Below are 23,205 nucleotides of genomic sequence, written 5' to 3'. Positions count from 1 at the left end.
CCCTATCCCGCTCACTCCCTCTCTCTTTCTGTGTCTTTTTTTCATTTCTCTTCCTGCATGCTACGTCTTGAAATCCATCCTTCTAACAGTCTTCTCCTATGGAATTTTCTTTCATTGTATTTTATTGCAGTCTTATTGTAATAATGAACCGCAATACTAAGTGCTCGGGTTCTCTTTGCACGTTCGTTCTCTCCTCCCCGCTTCTGGTTGGCGGTCGTTTTTTACGTATTTTAATTCAAGTCCCCGTTACCAGGGCATTGCCTTTTCCTATTTCCATCTTAAGCTGTTGCTGGCAGTTCTATTACGTAAGGCTTTATTCAAAGCATTTTGCAGTAATTGAAGCGTCTCTCGACGGAGCTACGCGCAGAAAACGAAATAAGCCAATCCTTTAACGAACGCACTTGTTCTGTCACGATCAGCAGAGCAGCTTTCTTCCTCTGGTGCATTAAATTTTCTCTTCCCTTCAAGAAGATCCAATCTTCGCTGCTTTTCTCCTTTAGCGAACTATAAGACTTGCGAAACAGGGGTCAAGGGTTCGTCAAAAAGCAAGGACGAACGTGGACCTCACGCAGTAGGACAGAGTAACAGTCGATGGAGAGCGTAGAATGCCGATTAGCACGCGGTAGTAAAGTCATCCTCTACAGACTGGGAGGGCAGGATTCGTGACGCCTTCTATTGCTGCCTACTAGCACTTCTAAGATCACTGAAAGTGTAATGTCTTTTTTCTACGCCCAGCCTGTATTCTTCACCTCGTCGAGGTATGTGAAAGCGAGGCGGCACAACAGTATCTGTTATTGCAGTAAATATTTCTTAATTATGTCCGATCATTGCACTAATTTGAGTCAGACTCTTTCGTTGTAAAGTTTAGCTTCAAATTGGGTAGCTGCGTCGTTTAGCGATTGCCACCAAAGATGCTCATTAACTGTTACTAGGCTGCCAATTCGCGTTTAAAAATGAATTGATATCTTCGATTGGTTTAGCACGTATACAGCGAATTAATTTCTTCGAAAGCCACATGGTTCATTTAACACAGCACGATGTTTCGTCTCATGAAAATTATTACATTTCATTTTAAAGAGGAATATAAAATTATTATTATTATTATTGTCCAGAGATAATCCAATACACAGTTCACCTCTAGTGATACTCTGCTCGAAATCTTAGGGCTTAACTCTTTTTTTAATAGTACAGTTTCTTTGATATGGCTCACTACTATGACTGGTCACACTTTAGTCCGTTAGTAAACGTCCACACAGGGTCTATAATTGAAGTCAGGTTGCGACGCGATGTTTGAATAGTATCTTCGGCAACAACATAAATTCTTAAGTTGGAATTAATAATATCAACCTTTTATCGATAGATGTTAGCGTTATCTCAGTTCTGTCAGTTTTCGTACTTTTGACATTAAATAGAACGAGCAGAAACTTAAGTTCAATTTTCACGGATTCCAATGAAGTTAATTATTTCACGCTGGGGTGCATGAACTTAAGAGACGCCAATATTGGCATTCCAACGATAAAAGCTCGGATGCTAAAATCTCGAACACAAAGAGTTACAGATGCTAAAGTCTCCCAGGCGCTAAAGATCTCAACAGTACTTGCGTTAGCTTTACATATTAGTTGTGAAACAAAAGGGACGTTCGTTCGAAACTCTTTGAATAAAGCCCCTTGCTACTTTGCAAATAACACTCTATTCAATTTTCTGTTTTATAATGTGAATTCGTGATTATATATGAAATATGCGAATTATTCGTGGCCAGTTCGAATAAATTTTAGTTTCAAGAAAGACCACATATGTAGCGAAGGGTCACAGTATCTGGCTTGCGAAATACCGAGGTCTCAAGTCTAATCAGCCAGCAAATATCATACACTCGCACACACCACAGTAGAGCAGAGATTCATTCTCGTAATATCAGTACGCCGACAATACACTAAATGCGCTCCCATAGCACGAACGGCAGACTACGGTCGCCGTTGATGGGTGATGTCATATGACAATTCAGAAATATGTAATTTCAGGAATATATCATACAACTACTACCTACATTACATATTAAGTAATACCATTAATTAGTAAGCTATTGCTAGCATGAATTCACCAGTCGCTATTGCATTCGCAAGGGAAGGTTAAAGGAAATAAGCAATTATGTCATAAAAATTACATGCACTTGTTTGCTTTCATGGCTTTCTTCCGCAGCAGCTGTTACATATAAAATTAATTATTGTTGATGTTTCCGTCTTTAGCTTGCTGCATTTAATATTTCACATCAAAAGCCATTCGCTTTGATTATGAAACAACCTCTCTAGTCGTTCTAGAAATATGGTTTACTTAATATCTAATATATGAACAATAACCGTCACAGAATAAAATCCTAAAAGACACAGTGCACTTCCACATGAATACATCAAAGGAACAATGAATGTGCCACGACCAATAACTGAAGAGAAATATTTCGACTTCGAAGATGAGTTCTATTGACAAAGTGAACGATTTCCAATCGCATCAGCAGTGTGTGGAATGACAGCAAACATGTTTACGAACTGTATAGAACAGGTTATATTTAACAAACCAGTACTCTATAGGCAGAACAATCTGTACGTCATTGCACCTATGTATAAAATTTTGTCGCACATAGAAGAAACAAGCAGAAAAACTGATGAGTTACAGGGGCAAATAAAATTGATACATGATGAGATTAAATTCATGATACAAAAGAGTAAAACAGACGTTTAAATTTGTTGGACATTACTGTATGCTTTCAGTACAACATAAACGTATTCCACATACACGTATATTGAATAACTACAAAAACAAATGCAATAATAAAGGAGAAACAAATCATCCAAACTCACAGACACAAGCCGCTCCTAGATACATGCTCCACGAGGTAAACACAATACCGTTAGGCACAGAAAACTACCAAAAACATAAGCAAGCCAGTGATATAGTTCAAAAAGCCATGAACTACGGATATAAAGTAATCTTTCTAACAATGGCAAAGAGCAAAACAAAAAAACAGAAAACTTGTGAGACCATTCTATCAGAGATGCGACTAATCCCAAACAAACAACATAGAGCTACAAAGAAAAAGAAAATGTTACCACAAATACACACAGAGAAAATCCAATATTCTCAGAATAAAAGACGTAACAATTTGCTCACCAATCCAACAATTAGTATACCGCAAGAAATGTATCATGTGGGATAGAAGATACATAGGTCAGACTGAGGAAATTTTTGACACCAGATACTAGGGAAATTTAAAGAGTAAAGCTTTGGTCTCTCCCCACACTCTTGCACCAAAACCAACTCAAAACTACTGCCAGAGACACAGACATAAAAATCGTAAGGATTAACAACGATAAACACTTTCCCACCATTCATGAAAACGGCAAGAGAAAAGAAACTCGTAAATGATCATACAAACCCAGAAAACCATCAACTATAATGATTTATAGACAACGTGCTAAATACACTCTAGGAAAAAAATAAAAAATTAAACGGCGCACCACGAAGATGTACATTTACAAACAAACGATTACAATTTCAGAAAAAATTTCATGATTAATTGAAGAGAAAGTACTTTACAAATTGAGCAGGTCAATAACTCGTTGATCCACTCTGGCAGGTAGTTATTCGACATGGCATTGATTGACAGAGTTGTTGGATGTCCTCCTCAGGGATATCGTTCCAAATTCTGTTCAGATGCGAACTACGGCGTTTCTTTTCGTTGCAGAAGCTCCTTCAATTCTCATCCGCCGCATAGCGGTATGTCGACGGTATTCTACATCCCGTTTTGTTTCCCTTCATGGCAACCACTCTTGGCTTACATTTCAACAAGATAATGCCCGCCCTCACACGGCGAGACTTTCTTCACCTTGTCATCAAGCTTGCCAAGCCTTACCTTGGCCAGCAAGGTCGCCGGATCTCTCACAAGTTGAGAATGTTCGGAGTGTTATGGGCAGAGACCTTTAGCCAGCTCGGGATTTCGACGATTTAACTCTGTCAATCAATGCCATGCCGAATAACTACATGCCACTCCTGGTTGTAGGTCACTGGGGTCAGTTCGAAGCGCGATTCACCACTGTAGACAATTCCACTCCTGTCAATGAGATCTGAGACCGAAGACGTGTCTGCAGATCCCCCAGACTGCAGTGGAATACCAGCCTGACTGTCGCACGCCATATTGGCCGATAACCAGTCAGAGATGGATTAATGCATTGCGAATGTGCTTAATTTGTGAAGCTCTTTCTGCTGAATAAATGATCTAATTTTCTGAAATATGTAATCACTTGTTTTTCTGTACTCGTACATAATAAGTACTGATAATTCCTTCATGGTGCGAGCAGTGTACATATGACAATACTTCAACCTATGTGGCCCACTCACTAATACCACCACTCTTCACTAAGTTCAGATTCATCCCTACCATCTCAGCCTTGCTGCTTCTCTCTTCAGCCTCCCCCCCCCCTTCCCCGTAACTATAACCATTACTCACTACCCTCTACCCTACAGTTAACATCTGTACTGAATATGGAAAATGTTCCGACAAACATACACACATACAGATGCATTCTCTCTCTCTCTCTCTCTCTCTCTCTCTCTCTCTCTCTCTCACACACACACACACACACACACACGTGGAACTGTTTTCTATTAATAATATTATTATTATTATTTTCCATCAGCCTTCCCATTAGTTTGATGCAGCCCGTCATGACATCCTCTTTTGAGCCAACCTCTTCATCTCAGAGCAGCACTGGATGACTTCGTCTTCAATTAAAACACTTCCAACTATTCTGGGACTTATTTGTGTCAGTGTTTCGGTTTTCCCACAGTTCATGATTCACAAGCATATAGTACTGTGCTACAATCGTACATTCTCAGACATTTATTCCTCAAATTAAAATATATGTTTGATGCTGGTAGACTTCTCTTGGCCAGGAATACGCTCTTTGCCTGTGGTAGACTGCTTTTTACGTTCTCCTTCCCTCGTCCGTCATGGGTGACTTTTTCTGACATAGCAGAATCCCCTAATTTTGCCTACTTCCTGATCACCAGTTTTGATGGTAAGATTCTCACTATTCCCATTTTATGCTATTTCTCATTTCTTCGTCTTTCTTCGGTTTTTTCACAACTCAGGTTATGTGCTCAGTGTACTGTTCATTCCATATAACAGATGATAGAAATGTCAGCAGCGAACGTTATCATTAACATTGTTTACGGTGAATTTTAATCCCACCCTTGAATATTTCTTTTATGTCCGTCACTGCTGGATGTATAGACTGAGAATCCATGGGAAAAAAGATTGAATCCGTTTCTTACACCGTTTTTATCCTATTTTCCTCACAATTTAGAGCATCTTCCAACGTTTAACACTGTCCAATGCTTTTTTTAGGTCGACATATCCTATGAACTGTCATCCTTTATTTTGCTTCAGTCTCGCTTTCACTCTCAAATGCATCTTCAGAGCTGCTTCTCTGGTACACACACACACACAGAAAAGAAAAAAGCTCTAAAAGCTACATTCACAAGTTAGCAGTACTCACAACATCCACAGAAAACAAATAAATATGAACACTGAGCTTCTTAAGTTTACAAATAGCTGAAGTGGAAAATAAACACAAACACACCGTAGGTAATCATCTGAACAAATAAAGAGAAAAATTATGAAATATGAATCGGCAACAGAGTTCCTTTCGACCTCATTCTCCGCTTACATCGAAGGCAAAGGTGGCGGACTTTAAAATATGTAAACATGAGGATAAATCATCAAAGGCAAAATATGCCCTAATTTTATGAAGCAAAATTGTATTTGATATATGAGTAACAAAGTGTGTAGTTTTTATATGTGTCATTTTCAGAAAGGTCACAGAAGGTACTCTATAATTAAAAGCGGAACGTGTCTGGTGTAAAACATACATTACTTGCAGTAACTTAAAGACAGAAAAACCGGTAATAATTTATAAGAACTTTATTATGACTAAAAGGTATGTCCATGCATCTAGATTCGTTTATTCTACGGGTGAATATTTGCTGGAAGTAATAATTTTGCAAGACTGAAAATGTGCTTCCGAAGATGTTACGTCTGTGAACGTTTGATCTTGCGTCGTATTAAACTAAAAGATAGTTAAGTACAATATACACTCCTGGAAATTGAAATAAGAACACCGTGAATTCATTGTCCCAGGAAGGGGAAACTTTATTGACACATTCCTGGGGTCAGATACATCACATGATCACACTGACAGAACCACAGGCACATAGACACAGGCAACAGAGCATGCACAATGTCGGCACTAGTACAGTGTATATCCACCTTTCGCAGCAATGCAGGCTGCTATTCTCCCATGGAGACGATCGTAGAGATGCTGGATGTAGTCCTGTGGAACGGCTTGCCATGCCATTTCCACCTGGCGCCTCAGTTGGACCAGCGTTCGTGCTGGACGTGCAGACCGTGTGAGACGACGCTTCATCCATTCCCAAACATGCTCAATGGGGGACAGATCCGGAGATCTTGCTGGCCAGGGTAGTTGACTTACACCTTCTAGAGCACGTTGGGTGGCACGGGATACATGCGGACGTGCATTGTCCTGTTGGAACAGCAAGTTCCCTTGCCGGTCTAGGAATGGTAGAACGATGGGTTCGATGACGGTTTGGATGTACCGTGCACTATTCAGTGTCCCCTCGACGATCACCAGTGGTGTACGGCCAGTGTAGGAGATCGCTCCCCACACCATGATGCCGGGTGTTGGCCCTGTGTGCCTCGGTCGTATGCAGTCCTGATTGTGGCGCTCACCTGCACGGCGCCAAACACGCATACGACCATCATTGGCACCAAGGCAGAAGCGACTCTCATCGCTGAAGACGACACGTCTCCATTCGTCCCTCCATTCACGCCTGTCGCGACACCACTGGAGGCGGGCTGCCCGATGTTGGGGCGTGAGCGGAAGACGGCCTAACGGTGTGCGGGACCGTAGCCCAGCTTCATGGAGACGGTTGCGAATGGTCCTCGCCGATACCCCAGGAGCAACAGTGTCCCTAATTCGCTGGGAAGTGGCGGTGCGGTCCCCTACGGCACTGCGTAGGATCCTACGGTCTTGGCGTGCATCCGTGCGTCGCTGCGGTCCGGTCCCAGGTCGACGGGCACGTGCACCTTCCGCCGACCACTGGCGACAACATCGATGTACTGTGGAGACCTCACGCCCCACGTGTTGAGCAATTCGGCGGTACGTCCACCCGGCCTCCCGCATGCCCACTATACGCCCTCGCTCAAAGTCCGTCAACTGCACATACGGTTCACGTCCACGCTGTCGCGGCATGCTACCAGTGTTAAAGACTGCGATGGAGCTCCGTATGCCACGGCAAACTGGCTGACACTGACGGCGGCGGTGCACAAATGCTGCGCAGCTAGCGCCATTCGACGGCCAACACCGCGGTTCCTGGTGTGTCCGCTGTGCCGTGCGTGTGATCATTGCTTGTACAGCCCTCTCGCAGTGTCCGGAGCAAGTATGGTGGGTCTGACACACCGGTGTCAATGTGTTCTTTTTTCCATTTCCAGGAGTGTATTTGTAATAACAGCACCCATTAAAGGAATGTAATTTCTATCAGAATATGTGGCAATTATGCGTACATCGCGCAAAGCGGATATGGCTAACACACTGTATAACATTATACACAGTAAACATTTTCATTGGAAATGTGTAGTTAAATATAATTCCACATACCTTCTACATCCATAACTTATACGCCACTCACACGCAACTTCAAAGAATACCCTGTTTGAGAAATTCAGGACGGTTTATCCTGTTGGTCATTCTTCGAATCCTTTTGTAATTGGTGTTCTTGTAGAGCGTGTTACAGTGTTCAAGACGGAGGAAGGAAAAAAGATTAATGTTTTAACTTTCTGTCGACCACGCAACACGGAGCTCGATCTTCAAGATTCAAGTCAATCACCCGGCATTTTTGCTTTACGCAAACGAAAGATCGCATGTCTGAACGTAATGTTCGACTTCGACGATAGAATCGCTCACAAATAACTTTAGTTTCGGTGTAACAGATTGTAAATTCTTATACTTTAGTTGTCGTGCTGATACGGCAAGCGTGCGCAGCCCTGTATAGCTCAACAAAGGCTCTAGGCCTTAATTCCCCGTTAAGTTAGAATTTCATTCGATGTATCAGCTATTGCGTTGTTTATTTCCCCTTCAGTGGACACCGTGTCACTCAGTTCTTCCAATTTTTTGTCTCATGTTGCAGTAATCAAAACGCAGTACCAATTTCTTCTTGTATCGTCTATTACAAGCATCACGCCTCGATATAGGACATTATGCTATCATCGACAGCAGCAATATCTTAACTCCGTGTCTGATCGCAGTGATATGTTGCAGGTGAAGCTCACTTTTGTAATTATCAGTGCGTGTTTAGATAGGGCTCAGCTATTGTCAGTTAGAATTGTATAGAATTTCTGCTGCCTGTTCTCATCGTGTATTTCTCGAATTGGGGCAGACAATTTGAGATTCGTAATTTCTTTGTACAGACCGCCAAACCCTACTGCAATTTGATCACCGAGCGAGACATTACACCGGTGAGATGTACCTATTCTTCTTCAGTTTATGAGATGTTTTCATGACACCTATATTCTTGAGAATCGTCACTCCTCTACGAAAATTTATCGAATTCTAACTAGAAATGGAGCCGACAGATCCCTGATTCTCGTGTGCTGTCCCAACTTCTTAACTCTAGAAATATGTATTTAACTGCAGAGTTCTTAACATAAGGTAAAGCCTGAAGACACTGTAATTAAAATCCGTCGCATGCATTTTTTCCTTATCCATTTAATAAACAGTGGAATCACCAGCTGTAGCTTTCCTTGTTTTCTCTTGACGTGGCTACACTCAACAAGTCGTTCGAAATCTCCTGTATAAATACTGGGCCAAGCTGCCTCTATAGCTACCCATGAGCGCAAAAGTGTTGCCGGCGCAGTATTTTGTGCACAAACTGATCTCTGTATTATATCGATCTGGTCGTCAAATGATTCTTTCGAATTATTCAGAATGTTCTTCAAATCAGTCGCCAATAAATGTGGCCCAGTGACATTGCGTATTGTCATCCACAAAAATCCCATTGATGTTTGGCAACATGAAGTCCATGAATGGCTAAAAATGGTTCTCAAGTGGACGAACGTAACTATTTACAGTCTATGATGGGTTCCACGTAATCACCATTAAGGGGCTCCGGAAAGGCTCAAAATCATGAAAAGTTCAATTTTTACTTTTTTGCGTTTTCTGAATCTGCAGACTATTACCTTTTAATAGATATATAATTTATTCAATTCCGAAGACTACAACTATTTTTAAATTTTTTTTTTGAAATGTGTTCTACATGGGCGTGACCCACTGTGGCGCTGTTAAACTGCTGTCAAATGGTGTTATTATTAACGTCCGTGTTCATCAGGTACATTTTAGTGATGTGAGATAAAGTATGTGTTGTGGCTAACCTGTGATGGTTCAATATATATCGCTGGTGTGATTGTCGATTGTTTCATGTTTATTTACTCTGTCGTTATCTCGAAAATATTCGTAATTAATTCTGTTTCTTGAGTCTCTGTTTTGTTGAAGTATAATTGTGGTGTCACCGCCAGACACCACACTAGCTAGGTGGTAGCTTTAAATCGGCCGCGGTCCATTAGTACATGTCGGACCCGCGTGTCGCCACTGACAGTGATCGCAGACCGAGCGCCACCACACGGCAGGTCTCGAGAGACTTACTAGCACTCGCCCCAGTTGTACGGACGGCGTAGCTAGCGATGCACACTGACGAAGCCTCTCTCATTTGCAGAGCAGATAGTTAGCATAGCCTTCAGCTAAGTCAATGGCTACGACCTAGCAAGGCGCCATTAGCATTGCATTGCATGAATCTACAGAATCTCACTTGTATCATCAAGAACGCTGTATACAAATGATGGATTAAAGTTAAGTATTCCAGCAGCTACGTACTTTTCTTTATAGCATTCATTACGTATCCTGTTTCAGACCTTCACGCCATCCTTCGTGTGTTTATAGCGTGCATTGCGGTCCCCTCAAATCACACTGTGTCGGCACTTCTGTCGACACATCAATAATAATGAGTAAAAGTAAAGTTATTAGAAATCCTCTGAAGGCTTTTAAGAAAAGGAGAAATGTTGGAAAGCCAAAGGTATTTAGAAATATGGGAATGAAGATAGGTTCTAACATGGTACGAGCGATACTTGCTTTAGACAAGGAACTCCTTCGGGCTGCAGACAGTGCTGTAAAGAGTCTAGAAATACAAACAAGAGTAAACAGGAGGAGGAACAAGAGGAAGCTGGAAGAGGAGTTTGCGGAGGATGAAGATAATCCATCCTATGGACCTGGAATGCACTAAAAAGTTAATCCAATCTTTGTCGCTCGATTCCCAAAACTTTTATTTTCTCATACTAATTACATGTTTTCTAAGGATCTTCCAAACATATTTGTTTCAAACTTTCAGTAAATGTTACACAGTACCTTCTGCTTAATTTAACACAGCCTTTTTCCAAAAAAAGTGTATATTTTTGAGTACATAAATAAAAAATTGCAAAAAAATGTTGTGAATTTTCATTACAATTGAAAAAAAATCATCTTTAATAACTGAACTAAAATTTTGTAAAATCCCTGTGTTAAGTTGTAGCCCATATTCCAATAAATAATCTGTAAAAAGTTCAACTTCCTACCTCAAATACTTTGTGAGGAAAGATGTAATTTATAAGCGTTATTTTAACATTGCAAGTATAGGGCGTTCCGGAGCCCCTTAAGGAGCCACCACCAGTTTGCACAGAGCCTTGTTGACCACTTTGGTCCATGGCTTTGTGGGGCCTACGCCCCACTCGAACCCTACCATAAGCTCTTACCAAATTAAAGCTGGACATTTGACCAGGCCGCGGTATTCCAGTCGTCTAGGGCCCATCGCATATGGTCAAGAGCCGAGAGGAGGTGCAGCACGCCGTGTCGTGCGGTTAGCAAAGGCAGTCTCTTCGGTCATCTGTCGCCGTAGTCCATTAATGTCAAATTTCGTCCTATTGTCCTAACGAGTATGTTCATTGTACGTCTCACATTCATTTCTATCGTTATATCAAGCAGTGCTGCTTGTCTGGTAGCACTGACACCTCAACGTTAATACTGTTGCTCTCCGTCATTAATTGAAGGTCGTCGGCCACTGAACCACTGAATTGTCCGTGGTGAGAGGTAATGCCGTCGTGCTGCCACAATCAAGTTGTAAACTTTTTCACATGAATCACCTGAGTTCAAATGACAGCTTCGTCAATGTACTGTCATTTTATTGATTGGGTACGCGATGCTACTGCCACCTGATTTTATTGATTGGGTACGCGATGCTACTGCCACCTGTATATGTGCCAATTCAAATGTGTGTGAGTTGTTAAGAGACCAAACCGCAGAGGTCATCGGTCCCTGGACTTACACACTACTTAAACTAATCTGTGCTAAGAACAACACGCACATCCGTGCCCGAGGGAGGACTCGAACCTCCAGCGGGAGGGGCGGCGAAGTCAGTGACATGGCGCCTCTAACCGCGCGGCGACACCGTGCGGCTGTATATGTGCATATCGCTATCCTTTGAATTACGTAACTTTATTGTATACTGAGCGTTCGGAAATTGCCATTACAGACTTCTAGGGTTTTTAGAGGGGGCTGAGGAACGCATGTCTGGAAACGTTATCCAACGAAGCTGCCGGCTCTTGCAAATGTACGAGGGCTGTCCAGAAAGTAAGTTACGATCGGTCGCGAAATGGAAACGACTATGAAAATCCGATAAAGCTTTGCAAAGATTTGTTGGGCAGAGTCTCTAGTATGACTCTAGGTAGAATTATGCCGCTCTTTTCATTCCTGAGCTCTTAGTGAGCGCGTAAAGATGTTATAGAAAATAGTGTCTCCCGCCAAGTACGAGGGCCTGGTGAGAATTTTCCCCTGAAGCTATGCAACCAACATTACATAACTGTCGTGCGGTTTCTTCTTCAAGACAATTCTCAGCCTCATTCTGCAGGGGCAATGAAGATGTTCCTGCATCGTTTAAATTGGAAATGTTTGGTTACCCACAATACAGCCCGTAATTGTCTCCCACTGAGTTTCATCTCTGCTCAAACGAACCGCTGGCTATGAAGACAACATTTTGGCACAAACAACGAGCTATAGGCCAGCGTAGAGAATTGGCGGAAAGCACTGGCGGCTGCCTTCTATGTTGAGGGTATTGGAAAGTTGGTACAACGGTACGACGAATGACTGAGTCAGAACGGCGACTACGTATAGAAGTAGCTGAAAGGTGTAGCTAACTGTTACAAATGAAACATTTCTGATTTTCACTGTGATTTTCATTTCGCGATCAATCGTAACTTACTTTCTGGACAGCCCTCGTATGTTCATACAGGGTGAATACGCATTGATGTTACAAACCTTCAAGGATGATCGAGAAAGATAAATATGTCAATCTGAGGTAAGGGTCAGTGTACCGGAAACGAAAGAGTCAAAAGTTATAAGCGAAGAGCGTTCTGATATCTCTGACAGTGGTACTGATGCGGCTAAGATGGTTTGGCAGGCAACTTCCAGAGGGGGCAGTGTGGACCAAAGCAAGAAAAAATGTCCACTATACATGAGCTCTGTAAAATGCATACCTTAAAAGCTACGAACCCTTGTTCAGTAGATGTTATGCGTTTCACAATACCGAAGATGAATAAGTGCACGTAGCTACTCAGGTACGCATCTTACAGCCGATTTTTGCTGGACTTTTTTTCCTCGTTTTTTTCTACACTACCACCCCTGAAAGTGTCCTACCCTACAGTCTTAACAGCAACAACACCAGTACATACACTCCTGGAAATGGAAAAAAGAACACATTGACACCGGTGTGTCAGACCCACCATACTTGCTCCGGACACTGCGAGAGGGCTGTACAAGCAATGATCACACGCACGGCACAGCGGACACACCAGGAACCGCGGTGTTGGCCGTCGAATGGCGCTAGCTGCGCAGCATTTGTGCACCGCCGCCGTCAGTGTCAGCCAGTTTGCCGTGGCATACGGAGCTCCATCGCAGTCTTTAACACTGGTAGCATGCCGCGACAGCGTGGACGTGAACCGTATGTGCAGTTGACGGACTTTGAGCGAGGGCGTATAGTGGGCATGCGGGAGGCCGGGTGGACGTACCGCCGAATTGCTCAACACGTGGGGCGTGAGGTCTCCACAGTACATCGATGTTGTCGCCAGTGGTCGGCGGAAGGTGCACGTGCCCGTCGACCTGGGACCGGACCGCAGCGACGCACGGATGCACGCCAAGACCGTAGGATCCTACGCAGTGCCGTAGGGGACCGCACCGCAACTTCCCAGCAAATTAGGGACACTGTTGCTCCTGGGGTATCGGCGAGGACCATTCGCAACCGTCTCCATGAAGCTGGGCTACGGTCCCGCACACCGTTAGGCCGTCTTCCGCTCACGCCCCAACATCGGGCAGCCCGCCTCCAGTGGTGTCGCGACAGGCGTGAATGGAGGGACGAATGGAGACGTGTCGTCTTCAGCGATGAGAGTCGCTTCTGCCTTGGTGCCAATGATGGTCGTATGCGTGTTTGGCGCCGTGCAGGTGAGCGCCACAATCAGGACTGCATACGACCGAGGCACACAGGGCCAACACCCGGCATCATGGTGTGGGGAGCGAACTCCTACACTGGCCGTACACCACTGGTGATCGTCGAGGGGACACTGAATAGTGCACGGTACATCCAAACCGTCATCGAACCCATCGTTCTACCATTCCTAGACCGGCAAGGGAACTTGCTGTTCCAACAGGACAATGCACGTCCGCATGTATCCCGTGCCACCCAACGTGCTCTAGAAGGTGTAAGTCAACTACCCTGGCCAGCAAGATCTCCGGATCTGTCCCCCATTGAGCATGTTTGGGACTGGATGAAGCGTCGTCTCACGCGGTCTGCACGTCCAGCACGAACGCTGGTCCAACTGAGGCGCCAGGTGGAAATGGCATGGCAAGCCGTTCCACAGGACTACATCCAGCATCTCTACGATCGTCTCCATGGGAGAGTAGCAGCCTGCATTGCTGCGAAAGGTGGATATACACTGTACTAGTGCCGACATTGTGCATGCTCTGTTGCTTGTGTCTATGTGCCTGTGGTTCTGTCAGTGTGATCATGTGATGTATCTGACCCCAGGAATGTGTCAATAAAGTTTCCCCTTCCTGGGACAATGAATTCACGGTGTTCTTATTTCAATTTCCAGGAGTGTATGTTATAGTGTCTGATGTATCAGAACGGTTTTCGCTTTAACTTTCGACCCCTTCGTTTCTGATACAGGGACACTTGCCTCAAATTGATATGTTTTTCTTTTTCCATCATACTAAAAGATTCTTTAACATCACCATGAAGTCACTCTGCAAGAGGTACATTTACACGCGCCGGCGCCAGTAACTTTGATATGCTTTAGCGTTGCTGGATGACGTTTCCGAACAGGAGTTCCTATTCAATATATTATTTACTCACCCTCCTACACATACCCTACAAGTTTATAATGGGAATTTCCGAGTACCCTGTATAGGATTTCAGTGTCACATATAGCCTCTTCCAGTAACAATGAACTTATGTGTCTTCTGCGCAGGTAGTGACGACATCGCCGTTTGATATATCTGGAGAAAGATGCTGCTGTTGACGTAGACCAGACGACATGATGTATTACATGCGATGGCTTAGTCCTGCAGAAAAAGCACGTTCGCCGGCCGCTGTGGCCGAGCGGTTCTAGGTTGCTTCAGTGCAGAACTGCGCTGCTGCTACGGTCGCAGGTTTGAATCCTGCCTCGGGCATGGATGCGTGTGGGTAGTCCTTAGGTTTAGGTTTAAGTAGTTCTAAGTCTAGGGGACTGATGATCTCAGACGTTAAGTCCCATAGTGCTTAGAGCCAACTGAACCATCAGTTGTTGATGTACCTTACATTGTTCAGTGTTCATTCAACAAGAGGGGCTTTCACTCTTGGTTGACTTTGTTTTTCCACACCACAATGCACGCAGTTCGGTTGGTACTCAGCTTTCTGATACGCATGAAGGATCATCACAGACGCGTGCTCCCATCGTTATAATTTCCGCCGCGACATCTAATTGGTGCTTCACTCTGTGAGAGACAAACTATGCTTGCTCGTCTGAACCGGTGGTCAGGTAATGAATATGCAGTGTTTTTCAAAGGCTTTGCCTCGAACTCCAGGGCTGATATGTCATGACATGGAGAACAACTTCTGTTAGCTACAAAATGTTCGCTGATTCTTCTCATCGACGCGAGGCACCTTTTATAATTGGTTAGGCACCTGAGAGGCGGAAGCTTATAGGCACTCTGTGACACTCGTTTGCAATGTGCGTTGCTTGAAATCCATTCGTATGTTTCAAGTGAAATGAACCGACTTCTAAAACGTCATTCCCTGGTTACAGACAGTCATTCTTGAGATCTGTGGTTGAAAGTCACAACCAGGTTTCGTATATGCATGTAGTATACAGATGCAGCACACATGCTTAGTAACCCCGCTAATTCTGTGAGATCTCATGGTCCTATGAACGGCGAGTTCGTCAAGAAGACTCGTAGCGTTGCAGGGATGCATCAGCGTTGTTCCCCATGATCTGTTATCCCTAGACTTATGATGCAACGGCAATGAAACACTATGTGCATACGATTCCAGCCAGAACCAACAACGACACATCTTTGGCCACTGGAGCCGTGGGTGGCTCTTCTGCAACACAATCCTCAATGCATTCAAAAACATTTAAAAATTCGCACGTTCATGTTGTCGTCGTTTGCAATAAACTATTGAGATGGCTCTATTGGTGCGTCGCGAAAGACAGTAAAAAAGGAGAAAAAGAGAAGAAATATCTCCTGCAAAAGGTCTTGCTGCTGTTAGGAATTGAGAAGTATCTCACAGAATCAGTAAGTTTCATAAATCTAGAACAGGCCATTGTCAAAAGTTCACTTGTCTCAGGAAACAGTTTGTGAGTGATTTCCCGATATTAACTGCAGAGGGTTAGTAGTGCAGCTTTTGATTCTCGAGCCTCGCCGTTTGTAGATATCTTATAGTCAAGTTTATTCGTAATGCTAGAATTACTTACGCGTTCAAGAGAACAGGAAGAGGTTTCTGAGATTTCTCTAAGCACTCAGCCTGCCATTTTCAAGTATTAAATACAAAGCACAAGCGACAAGGAGTAGGATAAAGTGCCCATTTTTCTTGTGGGTGCCTAATTCTAGTTAGCTGAATATCTCCTTGTTTGGTGCTCATTCCTACAACCAGTAGCAAAGATCATTCTGAAAAGCCTTTTGTGTGGTGCTGTTAATGTTTCGTATTCCTCAGCTCTTTTTGCTTTGTGCTCAATGTAAACATTTTCTATAGAGTTCAGTTGGAAATCCTTCCTCAAGCCAGGTATGATGTATTTTCAAAGTATTTCATATGAGACAGTAGTCCACAGTTCACTTAAGGGCTAGGTTGTGCCTAAGGTCACTAACAGCGGATAGTAACTGGTTACTCTATTTCGGGTACTCGAAATTTGGCGACAGTTTATATAAACAGATGTTCTGAATTTCAGTCCAGGTGACACATTAGGAGTGTTTGAGAGACAGAGACGTTGGGCCATTGATGGAATGGACACAATGCAGAGCCGCCACAACGGAAGTGGCTGCAAATGGCTTCAAAAAATATGGGACCTCTCCTTCTCACCTCTTGGTGTCTTCATCTATGGATTTTCCTCCTCTGCAATCGTCAGCAAATGCGAATAACGTGTCACAAACCAGAATATGGCCAATGTTGACTGCAGTTAATGGAATGGAGAAAATATCGGTTTCTACTTTTGAAATCAGCCCGCATCCTGTACTTCCACCATCAGACCCAATATCAAGAGCAGGTAAAACAGTACTGTTGACGTTATCTCCTTTTAAAAAGGTTTTGGAGCAATCCAGGGAAAAATATGGCGCTCACCAAGGCTTCTGTATAAAAAAAGCACAAAGACTGAGAATTGGCCGGCCGAAGTGGCCGCGCGGTTCTGGCGCTGCAGTCTGGAACCGCGAGACCGCTACGGTCGCAGGTTCGAATCCTGCCTCGGGCATGGATGTGTGTGATGTCCTTAGGTTAGTTAGGTTTAACTAGTTCTGAGTTCTAGGGGACTAATGACCTCAGCAGTTGAGTCCCATAGTGCTCGGAGCCATTTGAACCATTTTTGACTGAGAATTTTTCTGGTTATGGCTGATAACTCTACAGAGTAACCGACAATTATGCAGCATCTTTACTTCTGAAAAACGTGTGAATAAAGGCTGTGTTACTAATTGATTAAATTTTAGTTTTTATTTAAAAAGCGTAATTAGGAAAACAGAAAACCAAAAGCAAGAAACCATATTTTCCGGAGGTAGAAATGAGGTGTTTTAAATCTTTGTTTTTCTATTGAGGAATGAGAATTTATTTAGAAGTTTTCTTGCAAGGGTAGTATTCCAATATTCCCTGACACAAGTGCAATAATTTAGAGACTGCTAAATTAGAGCCGGCCGCTGGTGGCCGAGCGGTTCTGGCGCTACAGTCTGGAACCGCGCGACCGCTACGGTCGCAGGTTCGAATCCTGCCTCGGGCATGGATGTGTGTGTTGTTCTTAGGTTAGTTAGGTTTAAGTAGTTCTAAGTTCTAGGGGACTTATGACCTCAGCAGTTGAGTCCCATAGTGCTCAGAGCCATTTTTTTGCTAAATTAGAGCTAATTTTAAATTTTGGAAACGGTACCCAACAATAGGGCACTTCCTTCCCCTAACTATTACAAAATCCAATGGCAATAGCAGCGGAAATGTTGCTATTTTTACTAGCTATTTGCAGTCAAACACCCAGACAGGGTTTTATTTAAATTCTAAGATTACAGCAGGGATCTTACAGTGCAGGGCATTCGAGAACAGTTACTAAATGGACCAACAAACTTCTTTGCTGGTTTCCAGTGGACAGGAACACATATGGTGGGTGACATATCAATACTTGAAATTCCATCCAAAACCGTAAGGCACGTGGAATTTAAACAAGGTTACTGTCTTATAATTCTTAATTTTTATGTTGAGAGAGTACTATTCACAATATGTCGTTATACTCGAATGGAAGAAGGAAACATAAGGCAGTACGCTCTGTCACAGACATAAAAGTAGGTAACAGAGTGTGTTTCCGTCCACAGATCACGCTGCTACATCAAAGTCAGCAACACATTTTGATACCACAGTCTGCGACAATGTATGGGAGACGTCCCGAAGACCACGCCACCCTCTCAGCAACAGCAGCGCACTCACACTGAGGACGATATAGTGTCGAGTATGCAAGAGCTCAGACCAGTTGAGACTTCAGCTACAGCAGTCAGTTGTAGGACAGTGACATTTAAAGTGTCTGTCAAAAGTCCTGTCGTAAATGTTGCTTTTTCTACTGCAAGAGACCAATTTGTTAATCTGTACATCAAGAGACGCTTTCATAATCTGTGCCAGTTGTAAACTGTCCAGTACTCCTGTGGTAAAGAAGTGTGTGAAAGTGAAGTAAATCTTTTATTCATTAATATAATAAAGAACACTTATATTTCATATGTTCTGATTAGTTGAACCTTCTTCCAGAGTAATCGAAGAAGCCTCGGTTATGGCTGGACAAAAGTAGTTTCCTGTGATCGCAACACAATGTGGATGTAGACAATGTGAGATTTTACTGGAGGATATTCAAAAATTGTGTGTTTCACTGTTAGTGAGGATGTAGTCGTATGGTGACCATTGAGCAGCATGATGCTGGATTATATTTCAGGACGTTTTAACAAACGCTTTATAAACTTTGATTACCTTTGATTGACGTAAAGTAAGTTACTGAGAATTTGTATACTGACAAGCTCTGGTCAAATTTATTATGTAAACGGCTATGTACTGGGGGCAGGTGGTATATACAACATACAATCCTTTTTCAACACTTGTGTGCCAACGAACATTTTATGTATGAACAACGTATGGCACCAAGTAGTTATTCGACGAATGGAAGTATGCGATTTACGAAAGTTCAATCTGTACTGCCATGAAGAGCTACAGATATGAAACTTAAATTTTCTGTAATATGGGATTTGCTGGAAAGTATTATGCCGATGTACACATCTAAACTAGAGTTTGCCATCCTCCTTTACACAACGCCTTACCCATAAACTACTTAGGAAGTGAATACAACAGGTCCTGTAGAAAACCTTAATCTTTTCATTGTAGTAGTTCTACTCCTGTATACTGTCGTTAAAACTTCTGGATGTGGTAGCCATTTCCCCAGAAGAAGATCAGGGTCTTTCTGTTGGGACCCAAATATTTTACGTGAACGTCGCAATCAGAATAAGGGTGGTTTCTTGTTAAACATAAAAGCCTCGTTGTCCTAGTATTTTTTCCCTAGTATCAGTAATTGCTAACACGAGTATATTCTAAGAGAAAAAGACGCTCCACGAGGGAAATAGTCGAATGTGGCTGAAATCAGCAGACCTGATTTACATGTACAAGAAATCAAATGATTACAATCTCCCAAATACGGATTATTTATTCAAGAGACGGAGCTTCACAAATTGAGCAGCTCAGTAATGTGGCGATTCACCTCCAGGCCTTCTATAAGTAGTTATTCGGCTCGCAATTGTTTGAGAGAGTTCATGGATATGCTGCTGACGGTTATCGCGCCAAATTCTGCCAACTGAAGCGACAATATCCTGAGATGGTTTGAGGTGGGCCGTGCCCATAATGGTCCAAACGTTGTCAGTTGGTGAGAGATCCAACGACATTTCGCGACAAGGTAGTGTTTGGCAAACACGAAGATAAGTAGTAGAAACTCTCGCCGTGTGCGGACGAGCATTAACTTGCTGAAATGTAAGTCCACGATGGCTTACCGTGAGAGGCAACAAAAACGGACGCAGAAAATCGACTTGGAGCTGTGCAGTAACGATGCCGCGGATGGCAACCAAAGGGGTCCTGCTACGGAAAGAAATATCACCCAAGACCGTCACTCCTAACTGTAGGCCCACACGCCGGGCGGCAATTAGGTTGGTATCCTACCGCTGCCTGGAGGGCGTCCCCAAACACGTCTTCTGCCTGGAATCTCGTTGACTGGACTAGAATTATCTCCAGTGATGAGTCCCGCTTCCAACGGAGCCCCGATGAATAGGGAAGACGTGTCTGGGGACGCGCGACTGTCGCCCGCTGTATGGTCCGATGTCTAAGGTGCCATTTATTTTCATAGCAGGACACCTCTGGTGGTCACCAGGGACATCTTCACAGCATAGCGGAACGTCGACGGTATTCTACGTTCCGTTTTGTCGTCCTCAGAATCAAGCCATCCTGTGTTTACATTTCAGCAAGATAATTGCCATCTGCGCAAGGCTAGAGTTTCTACACCTTGTCTTCTTTCTTGCCCAGTCCCTCTCCAGATCTCTCCTCAATTGAGAACGGAGGTCGAGTTTCTGACCATCTAACGCTCCACTTAAACAGAATTTGGCACGATAGCCATCAGGACGACATCCAACAACGCAAGCCGGATAACTGCTTTCATACGGGCCAGAGGAGGACCAACGCGTTGTTGACTTTCTTAGTATGTGAAGCCGTTTCTCTTGAATAAATTATTCCATTTTCTGAAATTGCAACCATCTGTTTATCTGTACGTGTACATCACATCTAAGGACATCCGGATAGTTCCCTAGTGGTGCGTCGTTTATTGTGTGTGTTAGAGGGTAAATACGTTTTTCAATATCATAATCGTAGGTAACTAATAGTAGCTATGAAAAAGTTTTCCAGTTTTCGAATTTTGCAATGATCTGAACATCACTTCTATCAACCTTCTTTCAGTTACCTCGCTTTCCGTACAGTTCCAAAAACTTCACGGTGAACGTGGATCCTTCACACTTCTAACGACAACACATATAGAGGTGTCAGCGTCGACCAACAAGTTTTTAGAACTCTAACTTATAAACCAGTTAGTTATTTTGGCCCATTTGATGAGACAAAAGACTTGTGATCGTTAACAGCAAACCTCACTGTCATCGGAGGACTTCCATCACAAGTGTGGTGAAACGTGAATATCCTCTTTTGACACATTCTTCTAAACGAACGAAGATTTCGGTCATGTACTCCATTCCAATGTCGCATTTTAGATATAAAATGTAGACTTCAGTTTCATAATGAAAGTAAATCAAAGTTAGCGACAAGTGTTTCCGAGGCACAGTAATTCTCGTATGTACATCTGCTTGACAGATGTAATGTTTACAAAGTTAGTGGATGCATGACGTGTAATTTCACATGTCAAACGACACTGATGTGTGTTTATCTGTTTCCTTGTAAGAGGTATTCTCCGTTACTAACGACCATCTTCTATACCACTGATGCGAGCATTGTATAATTTCTGAACCATGTTCGGGTGCGAACAGTGGACTCCACACACAACTGGAAAGGTATATTGTGCACGTAGGAAGTCTTTTTCTTTTCATTTCACAGTTTGGCACCATAGTTTATCGTAGAGAAATCTCCAAGACGGATGTATGTCATGTGCTGGAAATATACTTCATACATTGGAAATTTAAAAGTATTGCATTCCACATTACGAATATGTCGGAAACAGTACCAATCTAACACTATAGTTTCTTTTAAGTGCAGACCCGTGTAGCCTTAGGAGTGTATGTGTTGATGTTATCTCTTGCCAATGCCTACTTGGTACTGATCCCAGACACCAGAACAACACTTTGAATTGATAGCATACATGATTAACGTAAAATGCTTTGAACGCCGCCCATGTGAAGCCTCGTTATGAATAAAACCACCCGTTTCTGGTTCTTATTAACCATCTGCTATTACATCGTTGTTGTTTTTGTGGTCTTCAGTCCTGAGACTGGTTTGATGCAGCTCCCCATGCTACTCTATCCTATGCAAGCTTCTTCATCTCCCACCTACATCCTTCTGAATCCGCTTAGTGTATTCATCTCTTGGTCTCCTTCTACGATTTTTACCCTCCTCGCTGCCCTCCAATGCTAAATTTATGATCCCTTGATGCCTCAGAACATGTCCTACCAACCGGTCCCTTCTTCTTGTCAAGTTGTGCCACAGACCCCTCCCCAATTCTATTCAGTACCTCCTCATTAGTTATGTGATCTACCCATCTAATCTTCAGCATTCTTCTGTAGTACCACATTTCGAAAGCTTCTATTCTCTCCTTGTCCAAACTATTTATCCTCCTTGTTTCACTTCCATACAAGGCTACACTCCATACAAATACTTTCAGAAACGACTTCCTGACACTTAAATCTATACTCGATCACACACTTAAATGTCTACTATTATACACCAATAAGGGATGTTGAACTTCTTGAAATGCGCGCATCTGGAGCGCGTGCCAGCATTTCCTTCTTTTCTTCATGAAGTCTTAATTTCCGAAAACATAAAGAAAATACTAACGTGAGCGTGCTAATATAGCACCAGCAATATGAAACCGTAGTAAGCCTGCACGAAGCTTCACGCATGTTTGTCAAAGTTGTTTAGGAATAATTAAACTGCAAGAAGGAATGCACAGCCTTGATTCTCTCTCTGCCTTGCTCCTCCGTCTGCTCTAAATCGGCTTACGAACTCAGTCCATTGTCTGCAACGCAGAAGCATACTCGATTATGAGGACACTACAGCTGGTGAGACGTCTCCGTGTTGCGAAACTGCTGAGATTCTGCATCGCCGACGTTATATCGCATGCGTTCCAGTGCTTCTACGCATCAGAGAAACAAACGAGAATTCATGATTTATTCCTGAATTTATAAGAATTAAGGAAGAAGCTCTTTATCAGAATAGTAGAAATTCGAGGCCATAAGATGGTGGAAAAAAGAACAAATGTCGGCAGCGGACGACATGTCTCGCCTTCGAAACGGTAACTTTGCTGTTTTCGCACAAAGTCATCTTTCATTTTGGGAGTGTTAATAATAACAATAATAATAAATAATTTGAAATTGTAGACAAGTCGCATGTAACTTTTACTATATTTCGGCACGTTTCGCTCGAGAAAAACAAGCATGTTCAGAAATGTACCTAGCCGAGGGCAACACACTACAGATACCTGGCCAAGTCTAGCGCCGCCGTCGTACGTACTTTATGTATGACATACTTCATTTATGATATTCTTTATGTGCG

This window comes from Schistocerca nitens, chromosome 5 (genome assembly GCF_023898315.1).
Source record: "Schistocerca nitens isolate TAMUIC-IGC-003100 chromosome 5, iqSchNite1.1, whole genome shotgun sequence".
Lineage (NCBI taxonomy): Eukaryota > Metazoa > Arthropoda > Insecta > Orthoptera > Acrididae > Schistocerca > Schistocerca nitens.
Note: the sequence above shows the minus strand (reverse complement) of the source record.